The sequence below is a fragment of the Equus caballus genome, chromosome 6 (assembly GCF_041296265.1).
Source record: "Equus caballus isolate H_3958 breed thoroughbred chromosome 6, TB-T2T, whole genome shotgun sequence".
Lineage (NCBI taxonomy): Eukaryota > Metazoa > Chordata > Mammalia > Perissodactyla > Equidae > Equus > Equus caballus.
The window spans coordinates 16,295,578-16,307,800 of NC_091689.1; the positions used below are offsets into that span (position 1 = coordinate 16,295,578).

Sequence of the window (12,223 nt, forward strand, 5' to 3'; positions counted from 1 at the left end):
TACGGCACCGAAACAGAGGATGGCTGCCTTTATCCCTCTTAAGTTAATCCACCTTTTCCAGGCTGTTTCAGTCCTCAGTTCAACGCAGGCTAGAAAGATCTATTGGGAAAGAGGTTCATTATTATTAACAATGCTAGGTCGGAGAGAAATTGTGAAGCAGGCAAAATTTGGTTGTGGTGTTGTCAGCAGCTCGTTTTCAGTAGCTGTTTCTTCCATCTGGAAAGCCATAATCTGCCCAGCAGTCTTCAAGCACTAAATGGTTTCTTAATTGTCTTTCAAAAAAAGGGGGGAGGGAGAGGGAGGGAGGGAAGGGCAGAGGGAGGGAGAGATGGATGTGGGATCATCCATTCATACCTTTAACCAAATTTCATTCGACATTTTTTCTTTTTTCTTTAAGGATCGCTTATACTGGACTCATGTTGAATTATGAAAGCCAAGAAAAGAAAAGAAGAGCTACCAGCCATGCAGCAGGAAGCTAGGATAGGAGGCAATATTTCGGTTGGGAGATTTCCTACGTCGTTCGTTGAAGGTATCCACTTGCATTTGTGCCTCTTATGTTTTAACTGTCCAAATCCATAATTAGAAGAATATGGACTAACTGTCCAGGTGGACTAGACATTTATGTGAAATTATTGAAATTATTGAAATAGTAGGGAGTCTTTTAGTCAATATCTTTCATCTGATTTCAGAGGGCAGCATTTATGAAGTGGTGTAATAGAGACTGCCCACAATGATTCCATTACAGAGTTCTAAAAGGCACACCCTAAGATGAAGGCTTTGTTTTGCCTCGGGAAAAGCATGTTTGCTTTTATTAAAGTGGGCTGAGGGCCTAATGATTTTCTGAGCCTGATGTTTAAAGTGCGGTTTTCTTGCCCTTTTTCCTGGCAAATGCAAAATTGCTGACAGATATCATGGCATGCATTATCACTGCTGGCTAGTCGAATATGCAGTTGCCAGAAAACTGGGCCAGCCCTTTTCCACTGGCAGGCCTGTACTTTAATCATGCAAATCTAAATACAGAGTGAGCAAGGGAAAGCAAATAATTGTCAAGGTGGCTGGGCAGTCGCCTGTCCTTTGAGGGGCTCAGCATCTCCATGTTGCCCTGCACGTCTTGCCCGGGCTCCATCACAAATTCATAAGAACTAAACCCTAGTTTTCATTCCTTTTTTTTAACTTCAGTATTATAATTAGTTGCATAATTATTATATAACAGGGAGCTGGATATTCTATAGGGCATTGTTAATCCTTTTAAGCGTATTTCTTTCTCAGCATCAAAGAGATGTGGTTGACTTCACAATATGTGTGTTTAATTTGCATAAATTCGATGTTAAGTGAATACAATTTTCAATTCACCATGAGGAGCGTTCACATCTCTTAGCCTTATGAATTTATGTAACAGCTCAAAGACAAAGCACTGTCTTAACGTCTGTAATAGGTAAGGATATCGAGCAAATTCATACTTAGGGTCTGTTGTAGTTTTTTCTTTTTTTAACCAGGGTGATCACTAGGATGATTATAATCAACTACAGATTAGTTATGAACAAAAGATTTCTTTGACTTGCAGCATATTAATCATTCTAAGAGTAAATGCACTTGCAGGTGTGAGGTTTTATTCAACAAAACTGTTATTAAATATATATAGTAGTGCATAGCTGTGTAGTCTTGAAACTCATCACTTGTGTGTGTTTTCTCTTCTGTAAAACAAGATTAGATCTGTTTCAAATCTGATTTCAAATTTGATTCTCTTATTACATTAGTGATTACAAACCAGGACTTATGTATATTTTTTCAACAAATATTTATCAACCATATTTGTACCTGGCATTTATATAATAAGCAGTGAAGTATTTACAGGTAATATTTAGCCCTGACAACAATTCCGTGAAGTGGGTATTTTATCGCGATATTATAAAGGAGGAATGTGAGTGACTCTCTCAAAATCGAACAGCTCGTGATTGACCAAAATGGGACTCAAAACCCAGGTGTGTGTGTTTGTGTGTTAAACTTTGAGACCACTTCCCTGTATGTATTTTTTTATCCAGTGCTTATTATGAGCATAATGGTGTCTCGGACTTTGTGACAGATAGAGGTAAAATACCAGATCCCTTTCCTTAGAGAATTTGTATCCTAGTTAAAGAGGAAAGACATGCAGAATATTAAATGACACTGAGAATTGATAATGCAAGCAGTTTCAAAAGAGTGAGAAGAAGTGCCAAAGGAAAGGGAGAGACAATAAATTTCGTGGGTTCCTGTACGTGGAAAGAATCAGGGGACCTTTGGAGGGACATAGTCAAACCAAGAGAAGAAAGACTGGATACGGAGCTCCAGGCTTCTCAGGAAGGGATGGACAGGGGTTCCCAGTTTCTAACTGGCAGTGACTATACCCTTGTCTTTCTTCAGGACTTCCCCAATCTGGAGGTATGATTCTAGAATAAAGAAAGCCTGTTGACTGACCATCTCATATCTTTTAAAGCTGAGAAGCAATACCTTTTCTCAGAACTAGGAAAATACCATAAAAGATTTTTAATTTAAGCGTCCATTGTGGTGCTGGCCCTGCATTGTGATGGATGACAGCAATTGCCTCAGCTCTGGGCTAAAATGAGGGGCACTGAGGTGAGGGACCAGGCAGTCAGTTCGTCCCTACAGTTGCCCTCCCCTTTAAATATATATTTTGTGACTCCTCCTCTGCTCTCCTCAAGTGAAATCCATGGAAAATACATATCTTTATCTGTGTATATGTTTTTGCATCTAGATCAAGTGTATAGCGTTGCTCACTTCAGAGGGTTGGCATTAATTCAGATGCTTCTTTATTGTTTAAATTATTAAAGCCATTATTGTTTGAATTGTTAACTTAATTTAGTAATGTGCTACTTTTCTAATTCCCAAGGAGTGACATTTAAAAAATGTTTTCCTGCATCCTGTTGAATCTATTGAACTTCGCATTTCTGAACAGAAATAAATATGAATCAAAGGAGATCAGCATCCATTCTTATTTTAGAAAATCCTAGGTGGTCTAAAAAGAATGAGGAGAAAATGGTATTGAAGATACCCATGGTTGGTTAGCTCAGTTGGCTGGAACATAGAGTCAGTGCAGGCCAGGGGATCAGCTTAATCCCTTGGTGGCCCTTTAGTTATGATCAGTTGAAAAGCCTCAAGCTGCCTGCCCAGACAAACCCCACACAGCCTCTTGGCAAAAGCATATCATTGTTCTTAATGGGAATCAAGTGACAAAGTGTGGCCGGTTCAGTGAAACCCAAATTAACTGTGGAGGAAAGAGGGCCCTTCACATTAGGGATGGCAGTTAGCAATTGCGTCATGTGTGAAGAGAAGCAGTATCTTCCTATGGTGCAATTTAGCTTTGAAATATTTCTCCAATATATAAAGTGGCAATCCAATTGTATACATTATTTTGCCAACCCTTTACTGCCAAAAGTATTGCTGGAGAAGTCCTTGACCAACCTAATTTTCGCAGAATGGATTGTACAAAATAAGTAGATTTTTAGATATTCCTAAATCCATGCCCAAACATAGTGAATATTGGATGAAGGTAGGTTCTATTTTGGCTCCAGTCTGATTGCATTTTTACAGAATTATGGAAGTTACTGGAAAAACATATTTGATCATAGAACAGAAAAATTCACTTTTGTAAAAATATAGTTTTCTCTGCATTAGTTCATAAATTCAAAGCCATTCCAAGTAAAGTGACTATAAGGGTTTGTTTCTTTTGTGTAATTTCAGAAAGAAAAATTGAAGTTAAAAGTTTTTTGGAAAAATAATCGTGCAAAAATATTGTTCTGAAAATGAAGATTAACAGGAGTAGGGCACTAGTTTGACTAGAGGGTATTAAAATTTTCCATTGATTAAAACACGTGAAAAGAAAAACCAGAAATAAATCAATAAAATCGAATAAAGGCTTCTGATCGTGATACGAGTATATGAAAATTTTACATAAAATGACTCCGACATTTTAAATAATTGATAAAATGTGGACTTAGTCAGTTATTAATATTGGTATAACTGGCTAGCCATTTAGAAAGAAAAATAAGAAAACTTCTTACTGCATTTGATGCATTAAAAGAAATTCCAGGTCATCAAAATTCAAATATCAAAAATACATTTGACAGGTACTGGAAGAAATCAGAGGAAATGTTTCTCTTAAAAATATTTTCCTGAAATAAATCCAATATTACTAAAAATATTTCTTAAAATAAATCCAAATTGCATTAGAAGAAATTATGAGAAATAGTTTCTTAAAATCTTGGGTTAAGACTGTCACTAAAATGACAAGTCACAAAAGAGGACTTATAAATTTGACTACTTGAAAATAAAGCCTTCTAAATGTTCAGGATAATTATTTTTAAAGTCAAACAACAAATTATAAACTGACAAAATAGTTGCAGCACATATGAAAAACATAGGCAAATTTTCATAATATGAAAGAATTCTGACAATTAATTTATTAAAAGTTCAGTAAAGTCTTTAAAAATTTTATGTTTCAGGAAACTGATATTTTACCCAGCATTGATTCTTTTACCCTGTTTAACATCACAATGAATTAAATCAAGGCTTGAAAAAATAGGCACAAAGGAAAATAAAATGAGATTCAGTTTGAATTTGCAACTTCAGGTTTTTTCATTTCTTTTTCCTGAAAAATACATAAAGATAGTCCTACTTCTAGGGAGGTAAGTATCACCGGTGGCTTTAAAGAGCATAAGGTCATTTATGTAGTAACCCTTGTGTCCTGGCCTCTTGAATGTCTCATCTCTCATACGTTGATCAGTTATCAATGTATATAGGACTAGGACATTGAGTTTTTCTGGAAAGGATTGGGAGGTGTTTAGGGAGCTCAAACAGGACCCCTTCCTGGCGGTGACAACCTGCACAAGAAGATGCCTCAGACCCATGCAGCAGCAGGGATTGGAGTTGGGGGCTGGGAAGACCATAGATTATGGAGAAGGCTCTGGGCGGAGAAGGCGAGAAGCTAGAGGGATGCAGAGTAGGGCTTCCTGGAGATAGGGTTGCCCAGCCTTCACTGATTTGGTCCTCCTTCTGCCATTTATAAGCCAAGTGGGTAAATTTATATCACTGAATTTTAGAATTAAGAGGGCTCTTAGCTTTGCGGTCTATCATTCTGCACAACCCAGAGAGCTTTATGCCTTGCTCCTACTCTTAGTGTCACTATCATCTGTTTGCATGCCTTCAAACAGCATCTAGGAATTTCCCACCTTCTGCAGGTAGCTCTTTTTTTCCTATTGAAAGCAAAAACCAGAAAGGCAAATTCATACCCATAACTAAATCATCTGGGTTTTCTAAGTCTGGTTTGCTTGTTTGTTTGGGCGATTCCAAGGCTTGAATTCTACTGATTTAAAACTCTTCAATAGGGGGATTGTGTGAGAAAGGAAAAAGGAGTTGTTTTCTTTTCACGATTGTTATTTTCTCACAATAAGTAGCGATTATTTCTCAACCATTGACGGTCCATCTAGGCGTCTCTGTCTGGATGGGGATGGGCGGACAAATTCCTAAATTGAGTAATTGTACTCAGAAAGCTTGCGAACTTTGAAGAGATGAAGAAAGAAGGTGAAAGTATAGGCTATCATATCATTCTGCTTTCCTCTAATGGACCTAACACACTTTTGGTAAAGTCCTCATGAATCTATTTATGTCATGTCTCTGTCAAAGTACCTTTACTGTCTGAGGACATAGTACATACCCTACAGAATGCCAGAGGAACCCGACATTTTGAATGTTCCATGGATTTTTTTCATTAGTGGAATTAAGAGCCATGCAAGGCTCTTTGAGATTTTCCTGTTGAGCAGTTTAACTTTATAAGTGAAAAGCAGAGGAGCAAGGGGTCTCCTGATCAAGGCCCAGTTTCCCGTGCTGCGTCCCCTTTAAATTATATGTAAATGACAACCATGTGGTTGAACTGTGCAAACACTCAGGTATTCCTCCATCACCTGCTCATTATATTTAATGTTTCCCAGGTGAGAAACTCAAACCTACTTCTTCCAATTATAGTTAATTGTGTCGGTCCTAGTAACTTTTATCATAGATCTTGAAATAATAAAAGCTAAAATGGCATACTTTTTACATAAATAAGCAAATAAATAAAACAAATCAAGTAATCAAAGTCTGACTACTGAGTGGAGTGTTTTTACTGCCAAACCTGCAACTAGAGTCTAGACTCGGGGGATGACGTTCGGGGCAAGAGATATGATGTAGGTCTTTTAAAACCAAAATATCATGAACTTCTTGTATTAGGAAAGCAAAGCCTCGGGGCACTGCTGATTAACTGGCCATCTTTGGGCTTGTGGTCACATAGCCAGTAGCCAACTGGAGATGGTCTCCTGTGGTCACAGGGACACTACCTGGGGTTGTGGCAACCAGAAGCCTCTGCTGCATTCACATCATGGCACAATAAAGGTTATGGGGCCAGTCAGGTTTACACTGATGTCAACAGGCCAAGTGTCCAGGCTGGGTGTCAAAGTAGGTGGCCAGATCCACGTTTGTCAGGGTTGACCATGTGCCAGGCATTTCTCTGAGAGCATTACATATATTTATTGATTTAACCCTCATCAAACCAATGGAATAGCTCAGTTGATTAATCTTTACCTCACAGATGAGAAAAATAAGGTACAGAAAGGTTCAGAAATTTTCCAAGGTCCCAAAGCTAGTAAGGTGGAGCTAATTGGATTAAACCAGACAGTCTGGTTGTGGACTCAGGTTCATATTTACTGTGCTGCCTACAAATAAGAACAATAAATTGGATTTTTAACATGCCTAAGGCTATTCTTTATTGTATAATAGAGAAAGAGAGAGGAAAAGAGTTTTTTTAAGGGAAGAAAGCAAAGTTTCTTGATACGTGAGTAGGAAATTTTTCTTTCTTCTTCTTTCTCTCCTCGTTCCACTCATCCTCTTCTTCTTTTTCTCCTAGATATGGTATCTGGGGAAAACCATGAGAGGTGGTACTTTTAAATGATAAAGTTTTAGTACATAGACAGAGAACTCTCTGCCTACATTACTAATCACTATTGCCTCAGAGATCCTTGTGAGCAATTTAGTCTCCCTCATAGCAAAATGAATGGAGAGAGCACATACAGTTGCTGGTTAGTGGACAGAGTCGTTTTGAATATACAGACACAGCAGAGACCTGGTGACAGATGGAAGTGCTTCAGGCAGCAATTGCCATACACACTCCTCTATCCGCACCTCCATCTGTCAGCCGAAGTGTGTTACTATTTTAAGACTCAATTTATCCATTTGGAGAATAATTTTCAGGCTTGTTCTTAAGGTTAAAATGAAATCTGTAACTCACCAAAACTTTTTCTTTTTGCCACTTAATTTCTTCTCTTTTCACTAGAAGTAAGAATTATTGGGGTGAGGAGATAATTATACATTTTTTGGAGGGTAGGGTGTGCTTGGAGGGGATAACAATATTAAAATTTGATGCCAGCACAAAATAAAAGTAATTAAAAAGGGGACTGAAGATATCCTGCCTTCTGCAGAAAACATACTGATTTGAAAATACAGTCTGATGATAATTCATGAACAGGAAAGTCCAGACTCAAAATAGAAGTGTCCATTTCCACCACATCTATAAAGCACCTATGAACCTAATTCTTAAATTTAAAAGGAATATCCAAGGAGTGACTACTTAGCCAATGGCTTTTTTTCTCCCTCACATTCGACGAGCCTAGAGATTAGATCAGCCACAGTCTTGCTTCGACAAAAAGAGATGAACAAAATGTTTTGCCTGTGTCCTGCAAAGAGAAGAATCTAAGTCAAGAGAGTGAAGGCTCAGTCTAAGACTCATAGGAAAGGGAATTCAAGGGACACTATATTGCGTGCTCCGCTCAAGGTAACAGCTAAGAAAGGTTGCCTTACTTTTGCCTAAAAACAATCTCAGATGTGCTTCCTCTTTTAGATTAACAAAGAAAATAAAAGACTGCAATGAGTTCAAAGGAAGTCAGTCTTATTCATTTACACCTTAGGCTGAGCCCATAATAACGCTCTCAGATGGACATAATAATGCTCTTGACAGACATCTTGGACACTGGCGTCAGGACTCATGTAACACTTATTGTGAAGACTGTCCATTTCCAACTTTCAGCAATGGAGCTCCCCGAGGAGGAATGAACTCTCTCCCATCCTCCAAGAATACCTTATGTTTTCCCCACCCTTTCCTGGGCTCCTCTCAACAAAATTGTCCTTTCTTTTCTCTGCTGCTTATGTAAATCCTACACAGCCTCTGAATACACGTCCATCTTCTCCCTCCAGGAAGTTCTACCAGATCGCTCCATTCTACAAGCACCTCTTCCTCTCTCTCCTTCTAAACCATATGAAGTCCAGTGGTCAGTCAGGGGCCTCTAGTATACTGACTTGTGCCAGTTAAGCAAGAAGACACTGAGGTGGGCTTAAGAATATCACCGGTGTGCCTGGGAAAGATAATGGAGGAGAGAAGTAAAATGGGGCAGGAAAAGCCTCAGACTGTGACAGAGATCTGACATCTGGAGAGAGGGGAGGAAGCAGAATTGGACAAGGAAACTCACCTGTGACACAGATCTGACAGTCTCAGCCAGCCGAAAAGGGAATTGGGAGCAAAGATTGCCTATTAGAAGAGTCTTGCTGTGGGCAGAAATGGTCAGACTCTAGAAGACTTTCTGTGCTCAGTCCTTGGCTGGGGTTGTCCAGGAAGAGCCTGACATTTGCTCAAAAGCTGTGGTGGCTGCAACTAGAGGCTGTCAGCTAAGTGCCCATGTTGCAAGTTCTTTCTTGAAAGGAGACCCTAGTGGCACACCTTCAGGTGGAATGCTTAGAACCTGCTGATTTTATTTTGTGCTATTATCTGTGTCTCTTGTGGCTGTTCAATTTACCAGGTGTGCTAGGCTGAATAATGTCCCTCCCCAGTAGATGTGTCCATGTCCTCATCTCCAGGACCTGTAAATGTGTTCATACATTAAAAGTATTTTGCGTATGTGAATAAATTAAGGAAATTGAGATAGAGAGATTGTCCTGGATTATCCAGATGTCTTCATTATAATTACCAGGGTCCTTAGAAGAGGAAGGCAATAGAGTTAGAGACAGAGTAGGAGATGCTGAGGTAAAAGCAGAGATGGGAGTCGTGAGACGGAGGGGTCCTGAGCGAAGGAACGCAAGTGGCCTCTAGAAGCTGGAAAAAGCAAGAAACTGGGTTTTCCTCTAGAGCCTCCAGAAGGAACACAGGCCTGTGGACACCTTGATTTTAGGACTTCCAACCTATAGACTGTTAAGATAGTAAATTTGTGGGTTTTTTAAGTCATTAAATTTGTTGTACTTTATTATAACATTGCCAGGAAAAACTAATACACTGGGTATTTATGACTTGCATCCATGTGCAATATGATCCTCTTACAATAGAGAGCCCAAGGGGACAAATGCCTACCAAATTGCTTAAAGATTATGATTATACAGATTTTATTGGCTCAGATTATGGGCCAATACCAGCTGCAAAGCTGAGGCAACTGGCTTCGGCTCACTATTTGGGTTATAAAGGCTGGTTAATTAAACCAAATTCATCAAAAATTTTGCAGGAGATTGGAATTATAGCCCCAGGACCCACTAGTGGAACTGTGTGGATCACAGAGAGAGATCCACTCCAAATATGCCTCATTGCATAAGGATTATTTCAGGTTGATTATTTTTAAGAAACAGCAGGCAGAAGGGAAGCTCTGAAAACCAAGAAGTTACTTTTTTCTGAGACATCAACAGTTATAAGGGAAATCTCCAATTGTAGGAGTGTCTTCCTCTCTGTACCAGGAAGAGGAGGATGACCAAATCTCTAGAAATTCTTACTAATTGAGAAGGCAGTGACTTAAATCTGCATAACAACCTTACCCCTGTTTACTCTGCTTTTCCTGGTAACCTCTCATGACTGGATCCCCCTCCACACACACATCTTCTTTTGTCTTTAGTTGGAGATGGTATTTAAGGTGGTGGCTTGGGCCGTTTCAAGGAGTTACTCAATTTTCTTGGGTATCTCCCATGTATACAGGAGGTATACATGCTATTAAACTTCTGTTTATTTTTCTCCTGTTAATCTTGGAGAGAGTTACTTGCTCCATTGAAGTCTTGATTGAAAGCCCAGCAGGGTCTCAGCCAAGAACCTAGAAGGGTAGAGGGAAAATTATCTTTTCTTCCCTATACCACAAAGGAACTCCAGAATCCAGCAGTCTCTACCAGTAGATGTGGGCCAGGTCCCTACCCAACTTTACACAAGGAAGTAAACAAACTCTTGCTCCAATACAACCACACTCCTCCATTGGTCAGAATCCAGACTGCTTGCCCTCAAAGAGGCCCCACAAGCTAGTCAAATGCAAACGATCTCCTTTGTTGTGGCTATTGCTGTTATTGTATACAGCCTCGATAATAGGGTTACTAGAAGACCCTTCAAGCCTAACCTTTGTCCCAAGAGAGGCGCTGGAACAAATTCAGCCAGGTACAGGACTGCACCACAGGAGGGTTGAGAACCAAACACTGGCATGTGTCCCACTGGGTGTGGATTCTGAACCAGAGCTCACCTCCCTCTACATTAACTGGTGCCAATGGAAGTGATGCTTAAAAAGTCACCCCCTCTTTACACTATGCCTCAAATTATAGCCCCAGCAGAATGGCCTTCCCAATGTACCCAAATAAGACCCATCTGGCTGGCAGATTTGTGTGCTAATGATCCTACCAAAATTTTAATGGGGCAATCTCGGGACTGTGTAGCTGCCATCCACAAAATGTCCTTACAATTAACTCATCAATGTGCCCAGAATCTGTATGTGTTGTGGATGGAGTTCCCACAAATCTCAATAAAGGACATCCTGTGCTCCTTTGCAAGGTGTACCCTTGATGATCTGAAAGAGCTCACTGAGATCTGCTCAGCTGGCAGTAAATTCCATACTTGTAATTCCATCCTGAGTCTCTAGCATATACCTTCAGAATTTAACACCAGCTAGCTACTCTTACCTACCCTTCATAGATCTTCACCTGCAAAGGCATTCTTTCCCGGGCTGGCCTCTGCCACCCTGAGGTACACCAGTGCCTCAGACGATGTCACCCCAGCACAAGAAAACAAAGAGTGAGACAATGTTCCCCAACCTTATTAGACGTTGGGATTCCCCCTCCTCCTGCCCCATATCATTTTCACACCAGGAGGGAAATGACTGTGGTGGCTGTCAACTTGGATGCCAGGTTGCAAAAATGCCTCCAATTCATTGACCCTGAGGACCATATAGGATGTATTTTTCTGAAATAATTAACTGGTTGCCCCTCCAACCTTGCCTCTGTCAAAATGCTTGCAATTGGTTAGGTTCCCTGCCGACTGCCTGGCAGCGATAGATCTCATTTGCCTTGAGGGTAAGCCAAACAATGTATTGGAAACTACACTAGCCATGATAAGGCACTTTCTCACAAAATCCCTACCTACCCTGCTTAGACCTCATCCCTAGGGACGTTTTGCTGCTGTGTTTGTTACTCAGTACCCTAAATTACAGCTTCTGCTTCCCCCCATGCATCCATAACAGACACTGTTAAGGTGGTTCTTACTTGGAGGGCATGACTTACTCCATTGGAGTCTCGGTTGAAAGCCCAGGATGTTCAACAAGGTTCATCAAGCCATAATCAAATTCCAGTATCTCCCCATCATGCCGAGATCTCTGAAATCTATATTTATCTTTCCAGGCTCCCAGTGGCTGTGCCCTGCTAAACCATTCAAAGTCTTTCCCTGTGCATGTGATACCAGCTCAACACAAGGTTGACATAAGGGAAGCCAAATTGTAGAAAAGAAACCATATTGTAACTCTGAATAACCTCTGATTAACTAGCCCAGATGTGCTCTGTAGATTTTGTGGCTCCTCTCAGCTGCTTTAAGATGATAATTTTGTTCCTTTGAGTTCCTTAGGAATGTGATGACCCCTGGGCAGAGAGTCTATGCTGATAGCCATCACCAATGACAACTGAAAGATCAGGGTATAGGGCATTGCTCCATTCTCTGATGCATATCCAGTAAAACAAAGGACTATCAGGAACTGGGACCAGATGTCTGTCTCCGATAGAGATCACATGGAGTCCCCATCCAGACACAAACCACTTTCCCCACCTGGAGACTAGCCTTGTATATAATTGGCCTGTAGTCTTTCTTCTTAAAGATGTTTTCTTTTTTTCTGGACATTAGTCAGCCATCTTCTCTCTTGCTAGCAAG

The 12,223-nt window shown here is 40.2% G+C and overlaps 1 long non-coding RNA gene across 1 annotated transcript in view; it reads left to right on the forward strand.

Moving 5' to 3' along the window:
• The first annotated feature begins 396 nt into the window (after positions 1-396).
• LOC138924884 (uncharacterized) overlaps positions 397-12,223 on the forward strand; it is a 111,556-nt gene continuing 99,729 nt past the window's right edge. Inside the window, exon 1 of the long non-coding RNA XR_011440237.1 lies at positions 397-529. This is a non-coding gene — a long non-coding RNA (uncharacterized lncRNA). The remainder of the gene's footprint in view (positions 530-12,223) is intronic.